The sequence below is a fragment of the Seriola lalandi genome, unplaced genomic scaffold, assembly GCF_002814215.2.
Source record: "Seriola lalandi dorsalis isolate HSWRI2012SDOR001 ecotype SW California unplaced genomic scaffold, Sedor1 jcf7180002054563, whole genome shotgun sequence".
Lineage (NCBI taxonomy): Eukaryota > Metazoa > Chordata > Actinopteri > Carangiformes > Carangidae > Seriola > Seriola lalandi.
In genome coordinates, this window is record NW_019525116.1 from 222,655 (window position 1) to 241,643 (window position 18,989).

Below are 18,989 nucleotides of genomic sequence, written 5' to 3' on the forward strand. Positions count from 1 at the left end.
GGGGGAGGGGGAGGGGGAGGCTTTCAGCGCTGTCATGTTTCTGTATTGCACTTCACCAGAGATCACCTGTCAGTCAAACAGCGTGGGCGGTTTTACCAGATCGACATTCATGGTCCCCGGTGAAGTTTCCGCCTCACGACATCATCACATCAAATGTTATATTAGTCCAACACTACCTGCAAAACTAATGACATTCCCATCAGCCTCAGCTGCACTTTGTGTTCACTGCTAGTATGCTAATGTTAACATGCTTACATGCTAAACTAAGACTGTGAGTAGGGCTGGGTATTGCCACTGATTTCCTGAATTGATTCGATTGGATATCGACTCAGAGATATTTCAGTCACAATACCAATTTCGCTCGGATATGAGTGAGATTATCAGAGAATCAATGCTGGAAATTGTACCTAGAACCTGGTGTATTTTTTTTAAAGTATTCACAATTATTAACATTGCTAACGGAGTATTAATGTAAGCAGTTACACTAATGCACTTTTTAATTTAACGTGACCAACAGTTTAGAAAACACAGCTCAAGAAATAATAGGTAGGTCAGTAATGTGCGTTGCTAACGTACACTGGTGCAACGGCGACAGCGTGTACCAACAGGGACACACAGTTTCTTCTTGTATCGGCTTCTTCTTGCACATCTTGCATATAACTTTACTTTTGTCCAGCTCTTCGCTGTCTTCATAGTTTTTAAATCCGAAATGCAATCACACTTCTACCTTTATACCAGTGCCTTCACCGGAGCCACATCTGTTATTGTAGCACGTGACCAGATCTCATCGCACGAGACTAACGGGATTACAGCTTCACACATCCACGGGAGAAACATAAAAGATAGATATATTAAAGGATCGATCTCAGGATTTATGAATTGATATCAGTTATTCAAATGAAGATCGATTTGAATCGGAGAATCGATTATTTTCAACCCATCATGCTGAAGTTGGCATTTATCTTAAAACAATGCTTTGCTTTGTGCACGCTCACAGGGTTGCAAGTCTTATTAATTTTGTAGCTCGATCAATAATGGATTTTTGTGGCCAATATCTGGGAGGGAACAGATACTGATATATTAAGCGATAGCATTTTTTTAAACTAAATATATAACTTAAAGAAAAAATCTTGATGCAGATCACTCATATTTTTTTTCTACTTTAGTTAAGACTAAGCTTCATATTGACAAGAACATTTTAGTTCAGTGTTCTCTGATGGACAAACTATGAAATGGTGACACTGTTTCTAAATTATCTCTAGTTTGATTTTTCTTTACAACACTTTCTCTTTGCTTATTGGCTGACATATACATTGGTACTGATATTTCTGCAATAAGGCAATATCATGACATGTCATATCACGTGACATATCAGTTTATTTAATTACTAGAGGAAATCAAACCTAAACAGTAACTCTTGTCTCTTCGCGTGCATCTATACAAGAACTTCGCCTGAACAAAATCCATACTAAAAACTAGCAAAAGCCTTTTTTCATTAAGAAGAATATCAAAGAATATTAAAGAAGAATACTAATGCGAGTGAGCATTCCTTCATTCAGCTCTCAGTCATAAGAGATGACACTGAAGGTCTGCTCTCTTTTGAGCTTGCTGAAACCAGAATTCAGCTCTCAAATTTGTTTGGTACCAAAATGTTTATGTAATGTCATATAGCAAATTTAAAAAAGGAAATTCAACTAATAAATCATTCATAAATAAAAATAACTAAATGGAGTATCTGTGTTTGCTTCAACTAGTGAAATGAGAATAAAGTTACTCCATCACATTCATTCAGAAATTGGTCACAACTCATTAATTGGCAACACTGCAATGACAGATACTGAAGTGGAAGCTTGCTCTTTTCAAATGGCTGATTTTACATCAAACATCTATATCGTCTCACAGCAGATTCTGTCATATCACACAACCCGAACATGCGGGATGGCAACTTGTGTTTTTTTTTTATTTTTTATGGAATATTATACGATACAATCGACACAACACGACATGATACGATACGATACGATGCAGCGCTTCCTAGCTTGGATTAGCATAATGACTGGGGACAGAGGGAAACATATAGCTTAGTTCCATCAGACGGTAACAAACTCCGCCTACCACAACCTCTAAAGCTCAGTGATTAATATGTTATATCTTGTTAGTTGAATCAACCCTAAGATATAAAAACCAGTTTCCGCTCATGGTGATGACAAAACTCCAAGTACTGACTGTACGTGAGCTTCAGCACACAATTTGTGCATTAAAAAAAAAATGGAGCAGAAACCTCAGAAATTCTAAAAAAGAAAATACTGCAAATGGCAACCAACTGGAGACTTAGCACTATTAGCTGTTCATCTTGATGCCTGCAAGTTCTAATATTCACATAACGGTGAAACCTGCATTACTTTGTTTTTCTTTTTCAAATTTTCTGCAAAACTTATCTTGTTTCCAGCACAACACGTAACCCTCAGTATAACCATGTGTCATTTTCTGACTCTTCAGAGGCAGCTCTCATCCAACAGCAGCATTTTAGAGGTGTATTTCACCTGGGAAATGTCATGGAGAATCACAGAAAGGTAATTTTTTTTAACCAAAAGCTGCACTGCTCACTTTCGTGTCAGTGTGTATATTATTAATTGAAACTGCTGGCTGCTATTTATAGAAGTTGTTTATTCCATTCAGCAGCTCAGTCCTAAGTGTAGCTGTACAGAATAGGTTCCAGTGTTTTAACAGAGTGTAAAGGATGTCTCCGACTGCTGGCAAACCCAGCAAGCATGGATAACAAAAAAAACTAAGGCTCAGAATGAATCAGGCTTCGTGTAACTGATGGTAATGCATTAAAAAATGTCTTGAATGGCTCCAGTGGATCAACTCAGGACAAATCTAATTCATTTTATAAGGTGGACGATTTGGACTCCGCTGTATCCATCAGCTTTTTGTTGCTGCCGCTATGACAGTTTCCTTTCCAGGAATGATAACATTTCATTGAATCATTTTATCATCACCTTTCATCCCACCTCCTCTTCATCACCTACATCACCCTCATCATCCTCACCTCCCCTCCTGTGTAACCAGCTCTGTGTGTCCTCAAGCAGATTTAGTGCTGCCTCAGTGTGACTCACAAGCACAAAGACTAAATAGATAGAAGGGAAAAAATGTAAATACTGAAAACTGGCCAAGCGTCATGGGACTGGCCAGGCAACATCTTAATGGTCTCACATACTAAACACATCTGCATCTGCTAAAGGTGTGTGTGTGTGAGTGTGTGTGTGTGTATGTGCGTGTGTGTGTGTGTGTGTGTGTGTGTGTACTGCAGTAGCTCAGTGGATGACTCATCTCTGCGTTTCTATTTGAGGCGCATCAAACCCTGGAGTCACACTGCTGTCTGTGTGTCTGTGTGTGCGTGTGTATGTGTGTAAGTGTGTGTGTGTGTGTGTGTGCGTGTGTGTGTATCATGTACTATATCTGTATCCATGACAACCAAATTACAGGCAGTCATTCAAACACTCGGTCTGAGACGAAGTTGTCAAAAATATACCTGAGGTGGCCTTAAAGGTATCATGTTACCCAATTAATTAATGTGCCATCCATTGATTGTCTACACACACACACACACACACACACACACACATACACACACACACAGTACAGTACATAATGCATACATTACATGTTGGAAAAGAGAGCTAAAAGAGAGTGAATATTTGACTTATATTCACCAATTGGCCAGAAATACGAGTCTAAACAAATGTTAATGTTGCTCTGCAACTGCTGGATGTGTTAGAAGGTGATGATATGTCAATGTTGTGTTCACAACTTATTTTCTGCTGCCTGCAAGTAGTCAAAAAAAATCAGCAATTACAGATATAAGGTATATATAACTCTCATTGCATCCTCAACAACAGACAAACAGCTCCATTGGTTCCAAAGTTAAAGCCATCAGCATGCCAACATTATTACACCAACAGTTGTGTCAGAAATCCCTCCAGTGTCTGAATTGTGAGAGTGAAATTTAGCTTAAGTGCCATGAAAATTACAGAAATGTCAGAAAAGAAATTAGTCCACGTCATGGACTGCCCCTAATGTCGCAATCCAGTGTGTCACATTTTATAAATGACAAAATTCTTGTGGTACAACAACAAAATTGTGAGTGAGCAAAAACTGATGACCACTCATGCATGACTAAATTTTTTAAATAATAAATTCAATTAGTTAGCTGTGAGTACATACTTTCCTTAGAATGGAGAATAAGATTAAAAGGAAGAGTTTAGAATTTAAAACTCTATAGACCTATAGAGCTAAATGATGGAAAAAATATTAATTAAAACATTTTCTGCTTCTATTTTCTGTTTCTATTCTAGTAGCATCTAGCAGGCAGAGTTGGTCAGTCCTCCACTTTGGTCCAGACTGAAACATCTCAACAACTATGAGATTTGGTACAGACAATCATTCATATTATGACATAAATGATGTAGTTGCATACACCATAAAGACAGAAAACTACAGAAGACTCTGCTGTGTTTGTAGCACCAGTATAAACCAAGAGAACACGCGTCTCACTCCAGTTACACCACATCAGCTGTTTGAGATAGAGAGACAAATTGAGACTCACCTGAGGTGTGTGGTGAATTCATGAAGGTTGAATCTGGATGTCTCTCCCCAATCCTTCCACTGTGTGTATGTGTGCGTTAAAGTGGGTCGTCTGTGTCAGCCATGTGTTGGAGGACAGACGATGGACAGACGATGTTGGTTTTTCTGCAAAAGAGAAAAATTATATTATATTTTTTTAGCACTTAGTATTCACCTTTTTATATTTTCTTTCTTTTATTTTAATTCTATTTCCTTCCTTACACTTATACTATTCTCTAAACCCCTGCTCCACACAGCAAAATTGTCCAATCGTAGTTTAACAAGCATAACTTGGCACCACACGTCTGTCAAGCTTTGGATTTATGGGATGCTACTACACTGTGTCAGAATTTATACTGATGTTAGCAGCTCTGTCCTTCTCTTTCCACTAAAAGTTACCTGGTGCCTTCTCCTTAGTGTATATCGTTGTTTTGCCATCTTGTGCAATGAAATTATGGAGGTGCTTAATCAATGACCAGCGTTCTATTGATGAGTCCAACTTAATTACAAATTAATTTACAGTTACTTACATTTCTAATTTAGCATTCTTACAATAGATTTTCACTTTCCTGCATCTACCCAATATACACTTGTCTACTATTTAATTATGAGCCTCATATTCAAACCATGTGTGTACCATGTATGTGCTGCACATGCATAGAAAACATATTTCTACAATGTCAGAATAGCTTAAATACAGACATTTTCACTATTTAAAAATTAGGTGGCTCACTGGAAACCCATGAAAGTGCAGTTCGTGTATATTGTATTTAGTACTTACACCTATATACCCATACTGATATTATATGCTGACCATCAAGGGTGCTGGAGCTGAAGCACTTAATTTCTGGATTTCTTTCACACAAATATTTACACAATTAACTTATATATTCAAAGGTAGGAGTTGGCAATTAGGTTCGACAATCGGCCAGTTTTACCTTATTTTTTTAAAAACAGATTTATAAAACCAGTTGTTGCAGGACTGTATCTGAGGGCACACACATTAGTGAATTTGGACCAGCAGAGTTACAGAAGCTCATGTTGATATTCATTTGTCAAAAAATTATATGTTGTGAATCTGTATGTTGTGTCCTGAACCATCAGGAACTACATCAACGAAACAAGCTGTACCCTATTGCATAATGTGGCTGCCTGGTCCTCTGGCGCCACCAACTGGTCTTATATTGGCAAAGTGTACTTCATGTGCAATCGAGTATCAGCGAGAGGGGAACAGAATACACAGAGAAACGCCACACACTCCGACATCCTGAGTAACTATCTTGAATGAATATTATAGGGGCTTTGTGTGTGTGTGGGTGTCTGTGTGTCATGAGTGAGCCAGTAAATTACCTCCATGCAAGCATTTGTGGATGATTAGCAGGGTTATATTCTCGATGTTTGTGCACTCGAGGTAACAGGGAGTTCAACATCATTCTATCCAACTCAAAACCAGAATCAGCTCCACAAACTGAATGTGAATCCTTTTGAATCCCTTATCTAATCTCATTAGGTTTACTTTTCAACATTAAGTGACTAAAAACCAAGATGTATAATCACCTTTTATTCGCTGCGGAGGCGGAAACACTGCAGTTTTTAGTGGCAGCCTAATTACAGCTCACATACTGAAAAAGAGGTGAGCAGCAAGTGTCTGGTGGCCGGGCCTTGACCCATGGGGCCTGGTCGGGTACAGTCCAAGGAAATCACATAGAGCTGCCAACCTGTAGACTCCCCACCTACAGGGAGAGACATTGGTAGTCAGGTGCAGTGGAAGCCAAGTGGCAGGCAAAGGCGGGGAGGTAGGCGTGCCAAGCCCTGGCACTGTAGCTCTATGGATACTATGGATACTAAGAAGAATTGAAATACTATAAGTCTCCCTGTTCATTTCACCAGGCCATAGTGACATTTTAAAGCTCCAACAATAATCATAATACAATAAAATCTTTACTAAACAAACTTTTTAATTAGAAAGTAAATAACACCCCTAAAACAATGAGTCATGTGACACATTAAACCTTCCCTAAAAATTCTGCAGCACAACAATGCTTCAGTCTAGGCAGCCTCTCCATTTTCACCATTTGAAGAGCCAAGTGTGCCAAAGAGTTTTTCTGCATCCTCACAGGTAATCTAACTATATACTCACCAGACTGCCATTACTAATTGCTCTTTGCACACAATACACTAATCAGACATTTCACATTTACTTCCAAATGGAGCCTTTTTTTTTTATCACTCAACAGCCGTAGAAACAGGAAACTTGCATCAAAATCGCTTCACATCCCAACTCCATTCCTGTGGTCTTAACAACAGGCAGCACAGACTCTTCATTTCACAGGCCAGTAAATCAACAACAATACACTCATGAGTCATTACCACTCATTGGAAAAGTCTCACTGTGAGCAATCACATAGTTTGAACTTAATTTGGGTACACCAGTATAACCAGCAGAGGGCACAAAACTCTGTAAGGTCCTCATTCAGGTTTACACCCTCAAGTCACAATCAGTGTCCTGGTTGTATAGAAAAGTGCATTGACAGGCTGAAATACTACAGAGGAGGGTAAAATACTGATTTCAATCATTTCTGACCAAAATGTAGAGTTTTGTCCACAAAAGAGAGAAAGTGTAGATTTCTTTTCTTTTGTTGCATGTGGCCGGTCCGACTATGGAGAGAGCTCCGGGACTTGAGAGGGTTCGAAAGGGAACGCAAGATTCAGTTGGCATTATTTCTACAAGATCAGTAAGTAACAAAACCGGCCCACTTATTAATACAACCAGGTGTTTTAATCTGCCTTTATCATGGCACCGGGAATGGGGTTTCAAGTTAAAATTGGGATTCTTACAGTTGTTTCATGCTTTGGACAGCAGCTAGGCCTAGAGCGGCAGCCATGTTGCTAAAACTACCACTGATAATCTATAAAAATAACACATTTCCTGGTTGTGACCTTTATAAAAATGGGCAGTGGTGAAATGTACTATATTCTTCTTTACAAAAGTGGCGCCAACATTAATACCATACAAGTTTTCTATTGCTACTTTAACCCATTACTCTCCATATTTTCATAAAACATTACTTACATGTAATTTCATACGTGTCACAAGACTAATGTAAACTCATGTCTAGCCTGAAAATGTTTTACTTTTGTTTTTCTGTTGTTTTGTTACTTTGGAGAGAGTAAATATGTATTTATAGGTATTGCAAAACTGACATATTGAGGGTAACACTCATATTTTCTGAATCAAATACCCAACAGAACAGCTGTGCACGCCCTGAGATCAGCCATTAGCTGTGTCTCAATTCAGGTGCCACATCCACAGAGGGACGAGGTCTACAAAGACGTGGCCCCTGAAGCCCGCGGATGCCGAACCAAAATAGGACAGTCTGGTCTACGAAGAATTTCCTATTTATCCTCAGCCACTGTTTTATTCGCGGAGTCCACTTTTGTCTCTTTTTGAAAAGTGAAGGATCCACCCATTTTGATCCTTTGTTGGCAAAGAAACAAAGGATGAAGGACCAAGGTCAAGTTGTAAAAATGCCATCACCAATAAGAGAGCAAGATTTAATATGCAAGAATATGCAGTCCATTGGTATTGTTGCAGGAAATGGGTTGTACAGTTAATAAAGAACGAAACAACAAAAATAATGTGTTGTTTTCTGTATCACTTCAAATATGTTCGAACTTGAGCCATAAGACTAACTAGCAGGCCAGCTACTGTATTAGCTTAATGACACGCACATAAACCCGCCCAAAGAAAGAGAAAGCATCTTTGAATACAAAACAGAACAAGCTACCACCTCAGTCATGTGTCTCAATGTTTCCAAAGCATCAAGAAATAAAAATCTCTCTTTCTCTCTCTTTGCCGCCTCCTCCTCCTCCTCTTCACACCATCATTTCCTAAAATACCTGGGCCCTCCCATTCTGGAGAGGAGCAGGAAGTGCTGCCTGGCAACCAGGGAGCTGGCTGCCGTGGTAACGGTTCACCTGAGCACCTCTTCCCTAAACAAACAGCAAGTGTGAGCAAGTGAGAGAGCGATGTGAAGTCAGTCATAGAAACTCTCCTACAATATTTGTTTATAGTCTCTTTTTTCTTGCTCGATCGAACTTGTCCGTCACATAAACAGAAACACAAACACACACACGCATGCACGCACACACACGCGCACACATACACACACACAAAATCAGTCCTTTCTCAGACTGAAGGAGAAAGGAGACAAACATATATTCCAAGAAATACATGCACATACATAATAGCTGTCCTCTAAGAGTTGACTTTAAAATTGTGTACAATAAAATGTATTTGTATATAATAAAAATTTACTGGACAGCTGCATTGATTATTCATTTAATCAGCAAATTAACCTGTTACTATTTTGATAATCAATTAATCGTTTAAGTCGTTTTTCAAGCAAGTATGACAAATCATCTGGTTTCTCCAATAGCTTCTCAAATGTGAGCATGTACTGCTTTTGCAAGTTTTAAAATTAGAGTAAATTGAATTTCAAAATGAGAAAGGGCAGATCCTGATCAGCTTCATATAAGTAAAGCATTTTCTTCAAGTGGGAGCGAGCAATGTGTGTTGCTTCATCAGGTTCCCTTGTCAATCAGGAGGATAAATCACAGGCAGTGACTGGGACACCCACAAGGGGTCACGGACTCACGTGATGGTCTTTGCCTCATTTTTTGTAAATTACTGTCTAACTTTATTTCGTCAGGGCTCTGAAAATTATTGTGTTCTTTTAAATTGATATGGTGATCATGTTAGCAAACACTTTACACATAAAGCAGTTACAGAGCAACATCATCATTCATTTGGAGTCCAGTTTCTGTCCACCCAATATATGAAAGTCCAATATTCACTCTCTTTTAGCTTTGTTTTTGTTCTATATCAACTCCTGAGGGTAGTACCTGGCTTTTAGTATCTGTTTTTTTTTTTTTTAGATGAAAACAACTGTAGGTTAATTGCTGTTTTCACATTTTCATTTGACGGATTATAATTATACAGATACTGATTATAGCTGCTTTAAATAACAAAAAGACAAAAAGTATGGGACCTAAAATGAATCATGCAGCCACTTCCTGTACTGATTTATTTAGGCAGAAATATTGAAGTTACAGGTACAATATTCTCATACCATTTTTTTTGTTTTAAGAGTTATTAGTGGCTGTAATCATTCCTCCTGTCCATACTGGCCGTGAACTAATCCCTTACTTTAACTGGAGAGACAAAATTCCTAATCTTTTACGAATGCATTCAAGTTTAGCCAAAGCTAATATGAAGCTTCAGCAGTCTGAGGCAAATCAAATGGGTATCTTCGTGCACTGAAAGGAAGGAAGGAAGGAAGGAAGGAAGGAAGGAAGGAAGGAAGGAAGGAAGGAAGGAAGGAGAGGAGAGGAGGAGGAAGGAAATTTAAATATAAATTTGAAGATGGAAGGACAAAGGAGAATTAAAGGATTACAGGGTGAGGAGAGCCAGAATGCTGTGAACAAACAGCTATAAGAAGTATGAGATCATCTTGACCCGTTTGCTGTGATTCATTGCAGCTTTTAAAATGAATCAGTCATTAAGTCTCACCTACTGAAATCAACATGTTCTGTAACTGAACATCTGCAAACATGCAAAACCTTATATCAAGAAAAGAGATGTCTTTACATCTGGATTCATATTGCAGAAAAAAAAAAATTAAAAATCAGGAGATGGGCCTATCGAGATAAACAGCTGGTGGCGCTAATTCTTCAGTGGCGTGTCATTTAATCACTGCAGAAGAAGAGGACACAAGGAGATTATGTAATGAAAAGAGTGCCAATCAAAACCTCAGAGGGTGGAAAAGGATGTAGAAAACATGATGGAAATATGGCACTTCTCTCTCTTCAGTGGAGGTTTAAGTCACATTATTCATGTCTGCCATGATTTATTTGCTAATTCTGCAGCGTTTTGTTTTTATTGATACACCAACTCTCTTCTACATCAGTCCAGTCAAACCTTTCTGAGATATTTGGACTTTTTGTCAAATTTCGTGCATTTCAACTTTTTTATGGTGCCAATTGAAAATGCACATAAACACAGATATATATAAACACACTTACTGATAGCACCTGTACTATGTGTCAGACTACTGCACTGAAACACTAAATAAAAGATCTCAGACCGAGTCTGAGAGCGGCAGGGATGGATTCTTAACATTGCTGTTAATAATAGCAAAGAACAGGTTCATATTCTGCGATGAGAGAGATGGTATCGAAGTACCGACTTCAAAATAAATCAACATGTCATCATTTTGAATCCGTGTGAACCTCCAGGAAAAAGGAATATTAAGTTTGCCATAAACAAGATTCACAGCCTGTTGTAAAGAGCTGAGGATAAAAAAACACCAACAGCAACCAAAGTCTACAAAAAACATCCAAACATCTCCATGCTAGTGCACAAAAATATAAATAGGCTTTCAGTCACTATAAACCCACACTTTCCACCACTGAGCAATTCAGAAACACTCTCTCAAATGGACAAATAAAACTGATCTTGATCTCAGCTTGCCAGAAGTAACAGCCTTTGGAAGGAGAATATAAACTGTGCACATTTTTGATTTTATATGTACATGCTAAAATTTTCATCAAACGATGGGAAACTGAAAATAGGTGCCGTTCAGCTGGTACATGACGTACATAATTACATAATACATACTAAACTGATTTTTGTTGAAGTACCAGCTTCCATCACTACAGAGTTCTTGATGTTAGCAAGTTAGCAAGTAAACTAACATTTAGTCATATGGCACTTTTCTGATCAGACATCACAAAGCACAATAGGAGATAAAGCCCTTTAGTTTTGCACCTGGAACGAGACCTATCTTAGAGACCTACTGGTGACACAAAGCGGCAGTAGACAGTCATGCAGGGCTCTTTAAGTAATCACAAGAAAGTGTGCTGCACCTCCAGAGCAGCACGTTGTGTGTGGGATACAGTATCTATATCCTCCCACTTATGTACTAATAGAGAATGTAGTATTAGTATAGTAAATAAGTACTGAAATCCCTACCAAGTTGTCATCTGCTGACTCCACAAGTTAGCCTGTAAATGCCACACTATCAGCTTCAACACAACCAGCCCACAGCAGCATCCTGGAGGTTTTTAGGGAAACTGCCGCAGCTGCACTGCTAATCATCATCAGAGGAATCTCTTACAGTCTGGGACAAACCTGAAGACGAGCTGAAACCTACAAAGTCTGGACAAACCAAACACAATCACTGTTTCCACCAGTGTGCACAGATGTTTTAGTCTTTCAGTCTGTCAGTCAGGACAGAGCAGAAACTTTACGACTGAGTAAAAATACTAGACAACACACTGGACGACTTGTTAGTAACCACTGGAGTTCTGGTGGTAGAGGACCCTGCAAATCTCACAAGAAGGCCAACTGCAGGTGAGTGTGAACTTCAGGAAACACAGCTAACGTCAGGTTCAGTGATGTCACTTTATTAACAGACATCGCTGGTCACAAATATCAAAACATGATTAGAGAAATCTCTGAGAACAACTGGCTGTAATTAGAATCTTTTATCGCACACTACATAGTTTTATCCGTCGACTGTCAACACCAGTTGACCCAGACTGGTTCAGACGCTGCCCAACTAAGTCAGATCAGTCCTCGCACCCAAATCATATTCATAATCGACTCAACATTCCCCTTCACCGAATGTCCCATCTCCCATATTCCAATTCCCCAGGACTCTGGTTCTCCTGAGCCTGTGTTTTAGCTGCTAGACAAGCTATGGTGGATAAACTCTTACAGTGCTGAAAATCAATTAACCGATCGACAGAAAATGAATCAGCAACTATTTTGACAAACAATAAATCATTTAATTTATTTTTAAAGCAAAAGTGAGAAACATTCCCAAGATCCAGCTTCTCAATTGTGAGGATTTTCTGCTTTTCTTTGTCAAGTGAAATACACAGAATCTATCTTTAGGTTCTGGACTGTTTGGCAGAGAAGACATTAGAAGGCATCACCTTGTACCTTAGGAAGCTGAGATGAGCATTTTTTTCCCCCATTTTCTGACATTTTCTATTGACCATAAAGAAAACTCAATTAATCAATCAATAATGAAAGTAATCCTTAGTTGCAGCCATAAAATGTGTGCATGACTGACTCTGGATGATGTGGATGTAGTCAATTTTATATTTCTTACTGATATAACAATTTGCATTAGCTACTAGCTGTTTTTCGCTAATACAAGGGGAAGTTGGGTTTTAAGTGCAAGATCCATCCTGCTATGCATGTTTAGTCTGATCTAATGGCCCTTTTTAACTGGCCCGGTTTGTTGTTTTCATTCCCCTTTTTCTTTCAGTAAAGCACTTTGTAACTTTGTTAAGAAAAGTGCTATATAAAGTTTATTATTACTATAATTATTATTATTATTATTATTATTATTATAAGTCCTGATTTTAGGTGGATAACAGTGCTGAACTGAAAATTTGCAGGGCCAAACCTTGACACTTTTTCAGTACAAAACAGTTGTATTGTCAAGTAAGGACAATACAATTATTAGTCAGTTTTGTTGTTTGGGCGTCTTTGACAGTCGAGTTGCTTCCTTCCTTAGCGGCAACTAGCAACCCAGATAAGTGTCAAGTGCCCGACAACATTGCAACAAAACGTACACAAAATGTAGATATTTTTAATGTCATAAAGTAAGAGGTTTCCATATTTCATGCTGAGCACTAAATTGCTCATTTGGAAAAGGCTTTCTGTCGCTCACTGACTTTACAACTGCAAATGCAAGATCAGCAACATGGGAGAAATGTACACATATGTCCGTTTCCAATAAGGAACCTCATTCATAAATGTAAGTGTAACTTGGACAAGTTAAAGCATAACATCATACTACATTTGTTTATAATCACTTTTCAAGCTTACAGAGAATGACCTCTGGTATATACTTGCTACCAGTGGTAGCTGTGGTGTTACTGGTTATTTGGTTGGATGTTCTTCACTGGCAGCCAGTGGTCATCCACTAACCATCAGTGTAGAGGGTTAACTACTTTCCTCTGTTAGCTTTGAGCTTGTACAGTAGATGGCTGGTAACCTTTTGGTTGTCAGTTGCACCCTAGTTAGTTGCTAGCTAGTAACTTAACTCCTGGGTCAAAAACTTAATGTACAAAGGTAGCTGCTGTGTGGAATCAGGCAGTAGCTGTTACCTGTGCGGTAGCGAGTAAACTGTTGTAACTGTCAGGTGTCATCTCCCGTCCTTTGGCTAGCTATAGCAAGTACGGTAACTTCCAAGTTAGCTGGTGTGTCAACTGTACAGTATAGTAAGTGCAGGCAAATGCTTAGCAAGCACAAACATTCACCTCCTCTCGCCCTGCGACCATTCTTCACGAAACCTTTAACTGCCTGTCGGTAGGTAAATCCCTCTCGGACGGTCACGCACACACGCACCCAGGCACCCTCTCCCTCTCTCTCGCTCCCTCTCCCATAAACCTCACGGTACCGTGGACGTCGGCGGGTCCTCCTGGAACGCGTATTTTCGCAGAGGTCGCTTCCTTCCCCGGCTTCGGTTTCCGCCGAGGCTCGGTGTGTCCCCCGTAGCGCTCCCGTGCTCTTTTATTTTAACATGAAAACGTTTAATTTAATAAGAGGGACGGGTCTTACCTCCTACCGTTTCACCTCCTCCATATTTACAGTCTGCCTCTCTCCCTCTCCCCCTCACACTCTCTCTCTCTTTCTCTCTCTCTCTATTTCGCTCTCTCTCTCCCACCACCAACAACAACATTATTGACGTCCTCCTCCTGCCACGTGACCAGTCTGCTGGGGCTAAAAATAGACTCAATAGAAACCAATGGAGGCGGACAGACCAGGCAGAGATAGACAGGCAGGCAGACAGATGTACAGTTTAGTTTGTCTTCCTTGCCTACTTAACCTTACTTTCCCATGTTTGCTACACACATGGGGCCTCAGTACATACAACAGAGCTGCTGGGTTCAACTAATTGCTCTTTGCTAACTGCTAACGAGGAAGACTGCAAACTGGAAGACTTAAAGACCCCCCCCCCCATTAGCTGTGCAATGTAAGCAATGAAGAAACTATCAAAAGGAATAATTAAAAACTATTACTATGATTAATATTCAGCTTTTTTTTTTTTTGCATAATGTTCATCATCATGCTTTCCATTCTCCTCATAATTTAGCTCCATATTTTTGCATCTTATATATATCATTGCATTCCTGTCACAGAGATCCAGAGGTATTTAGGATATTTCCAGAACCCTCAAATTATCCTCTAATAGTGTGGATTAAAAATAAACAATTTAATCTGATGCACGATTGAAATAATAATAATAGTTTTTACTTGCTTCTCAAGTTGTAACTGTATTTCCTGTCCAGGTAGCCAAAAACGACTTATGCCATTGCTCTTTTTGTAAAACATGAGCAAAATATTAATATGAATGAAAACCTAAAAGACTGGACAAACACATCAATATGCATATCAGCCAATCATGTGGCAGCAGTGCAATACATACAATAATGCAGATACAGGTCTGTAGCTTCAGTTCATGTTGTGAAACAACCGATCTCCAGGGATTTTCACACACAACCGCCTCTAGAGTTTTTTACTCAGAATGGAACTAAAATCATCCACAGAGCAGCAGCTCTGTGAACAGAAACACCTTGTTGATAAGAGAGGTCAGAGGAGAATGGACGGAGTGGTTGGAGCTGACAGAAAGGCTACAGTAACTCAGATAACCACGCTTTATAACTGTGGTGAGCAGAGAACACATTCAACCATGAGGCAGATGGACTACAACAGCAGAAGACCACGTCAGCTTCAACTTGTGTCAGTCAGAAATCTAACGGTGCAGTGGGCAGAGGCTCACCAAAACTGGACACTTGTAGGCCTCCAGTGGCCTGCAAAAGCCCCATATTCACTGTGTGACAATTGATTTTTGATAATTTGATGAATTGAGTGTCCACTAAAGCTCAATACCAAGACAATGACAAGATAAGGGACTCATGGAGGGGCGTGCTTTATTAACTGATCTTTTGACTCTGTCCTTTGTGAAAATGTGATGGGCATTTTTAATGTTTTTTTGAGACTAAATAATCATTAAAAAAATGCCCAGTACAAACCTGTGTCTAGATAGAAACCTACAATATGCATTTCAATGACACATTAGCTTGGCCACTGAGCTGTCTGTTTTGATCCTCTTCGAAACGCAAACAAGAAGCTAAGAATATTAAATTATAACTATAACTATATACTGCACTTTGTTCTGGCCCCAGATTTGCAGCTCAAAAAAATTAAAAAGTCAGCTGGTGACAGTGTTTTTACCCAAATCTTAGATTTTTAGTGTTTGCGTTAGCATTAGCATTAGCACTATCGTACACTGACTAGCTATACTTAACTAAAACTGATAGTGACAGTTGTCATTTCAGCCAACATAATCCATGATTGCTGACTAGAAATGAAAAGTCTGGTGCCCTCTATATTACCATTACTTCGAATGTCAACTGATAAATCTGCTACTGTTCTCTTTGTAAACCGCATAAGTCCTTTGCTATGGAAAGCTCGGGAAGTGTAGTTACAGTAACTAAAGAGTGCAGGGCAAAAGGTCAGTTGTCGTAACTTTACACTTACGGAACCAATGAAAATATGTTATGTTGTATTTCCTATAGGACTTTCAAGGGTCATAATGGACGCTAGATTTCCGTGTCTTTATGATAATTTTTCTGTTACACCACTTTAGCATTTGCAACTCCCAGATGGGTGTCAATCTTACTCCACTGCATCATCGCAAGCATCTGTGTTCAAAACAAATCTGGTCAGTGGGTACAAACGGTGCACCACATAAGTTAAAGTCAGCCACAAGTTTTAGCTCCAAAACAAAAATACAAAATACACTTCAAGAATACAGAGAACAGAGTTTAGCATTAACAGAAGCACGGTGGGACGGTTTAAAAAATTAACATAAAAAGGTTGATGTATGATCCAGTGGCCGGCATCAACGTATATATGTCTATGTGGGGCTAGTATTATATATAGCATTTACAGGGAACTAAAAAATATGTATAAACTCCAAAGGTCCTACAAGAAAACAAGTGAAGTACATATAATAATGTCTTCGAGGGTGGGAGTGAATGAATCTGGTTAAACAGTAACCGCCCGTAAGGGACGCTGTAAGAATTGAAGCGAATGTGTCCGCAATGAGGCAGTGATGAATTCATTGGTCAGCGTCAACTCTGGCGTCATACCTAACCTTGACTGGGGAATTGTGACAGGGTCATTGCACAAAAATCCAAGAGTGAAAGCAGAAATCTGAGAGCAGGAATTTCGCGAGCGCACTGAAGCAGCCTCAATGTGAGGAGAGGGGCACAGGACACACTCTTGAATATAGATAGGAAAGAAACCAGGGGTGGAGGAGGAGATTTGGAGAAAAAAAGTGCAGGAAGAAGATAGGAGAATGTGACTGAGCAGAGAGGTTAAAGAAAAAATGAAGGAAATGAGAGAAACAGGAACAGAGATGAAGGAAGGAAAGGAAGTTAGGGGGTTGAAGGAAGGGGGAAGAGGAACGATGAAGGGAAACAGGATATATTCTGCATGAACAGGAAAATAAGCTAGAAAACAGAAAGCAGGAGGTGGAATGAAAGGAAGGAAAGAGTGAGAGACAGAAATAGAGAGAAAGAGAGAGAGAAAGAGCTATTCTGGTAATGATGTTGTTGCCATGGAGACGTTGTCCTCAGTCAGACTACTCCACAGGTGCCTCGTGGGTATTTTTAAAGGACTTCACTGATTGGTAGAGGTCTTTAGAACAGAAGGCTATTGACTGGTTGACATAAGTGAAAGTGAAAGGTCATCCCATTACATCTCATTACCCTCTGAATGCTTCTCTTCACAGCCTTCTCCTTTTCTTTTATTTCCTCCTCCTTGCTTATTCCTCTCAATAGTCATGAAATTAATGAAGTTACACCTGCACACTGTGTGTTCTATTTAAAGCAAAGCCATTATTAACCTATCTATGTTCAATCCTGTTAGAAGAGCAATAATAACAGATACATTAAAGTAGCTGTAATCAATATGTTTTTATGATCAATGATCATTTGACTACTTGTTTTGGTTTTTCTGGTGTGCTACCCAGCACCAGCCCACAGACAGACAAAGTTAGCAGTTAGCTGGGGAACTTTGTGGAGCATTTAGGAGCTGAAGAGCCACCGGTATAGAGACCACAAACAAAGCAACAAGAGAATGAATACTGGACTTCCATTCATTAAGTCGCCAGTAGGACAAGTCCAAATGAAAACTAGTGAGGCTCCATATCATCTGTAAATAGGCTAAATGTAGCCAACAAGTTCTCAATATGAATTTAAAAGGTAATTATAGGGCAGTACTGTTATTATAGCCTCTTTCCCCTGCCCCGACATTCGCCAAAAAATCTATTATTGTTATTATGTAAAACATATTAAAGGGACTATTTGTAAGTTTTCTCTCTCTCTCTCTCTCTGTCTCTCTCTCTCTCTCTATATATATATATATATATGTGTGTGTGTGTGTGTGTGTGTGTGTGTGTATAAACCAGACATAAATAAATAGACATTTGAAATCACATAAATCAAAATGACTCTATGTTCCAGCCTGAAATCAGTGTTTCTTTAATTGTGACCTCATGTTGCACCAGTGGGTGGATGTAAAATCTCAGACTAATAGAAGCGTCACAGGTTCAAACCTACACAGGTAGAAATGTGTCCAGTCATAGTGAAGCAGGGACAAACACTTCATCATTACACTGGGATGAAGATGTGAAAATGGGCTCAGTGGTGTCACTAAAAGTTATTAAGACAATAAAAGATGAAAAGAGAGAGAGAGAGAGAAAGAGAGATAATGATGAGAAAAGATGAACGGATAACATGTCAATAAGTAGCTCAGACACACGCACACACACACACACACAAACACACACACACACACACACACACACACACACACACACACTGCAAAAGGAGCAGTGATGAGTCAGCCTCCTGTGAGTCACCGGTGAAATCAGAAATGTCAGACAGAAAAAAGAGAACACAAACGCACGCACACACACACACACACACGCACACACATATATGACTAGCCAGTTTCTGACATTAATGAAGATAGCCTTGGAAACTGATCCAACACACACACACACACACACACACACACACACACACACACACACACACACATACACATACAGAGCTCCCATTCTGCATGACTTTTAAACTTGTTAAACCGATATATATACAATTTCCAAACATGCTTCTTCCTATTTAAAATCAAAGCCAAGTTTCATGGATTTAATAAAACTGAAACAGAAATTTTACCTGATTCAGTTTTAGGAGGACTTCTGATTCTG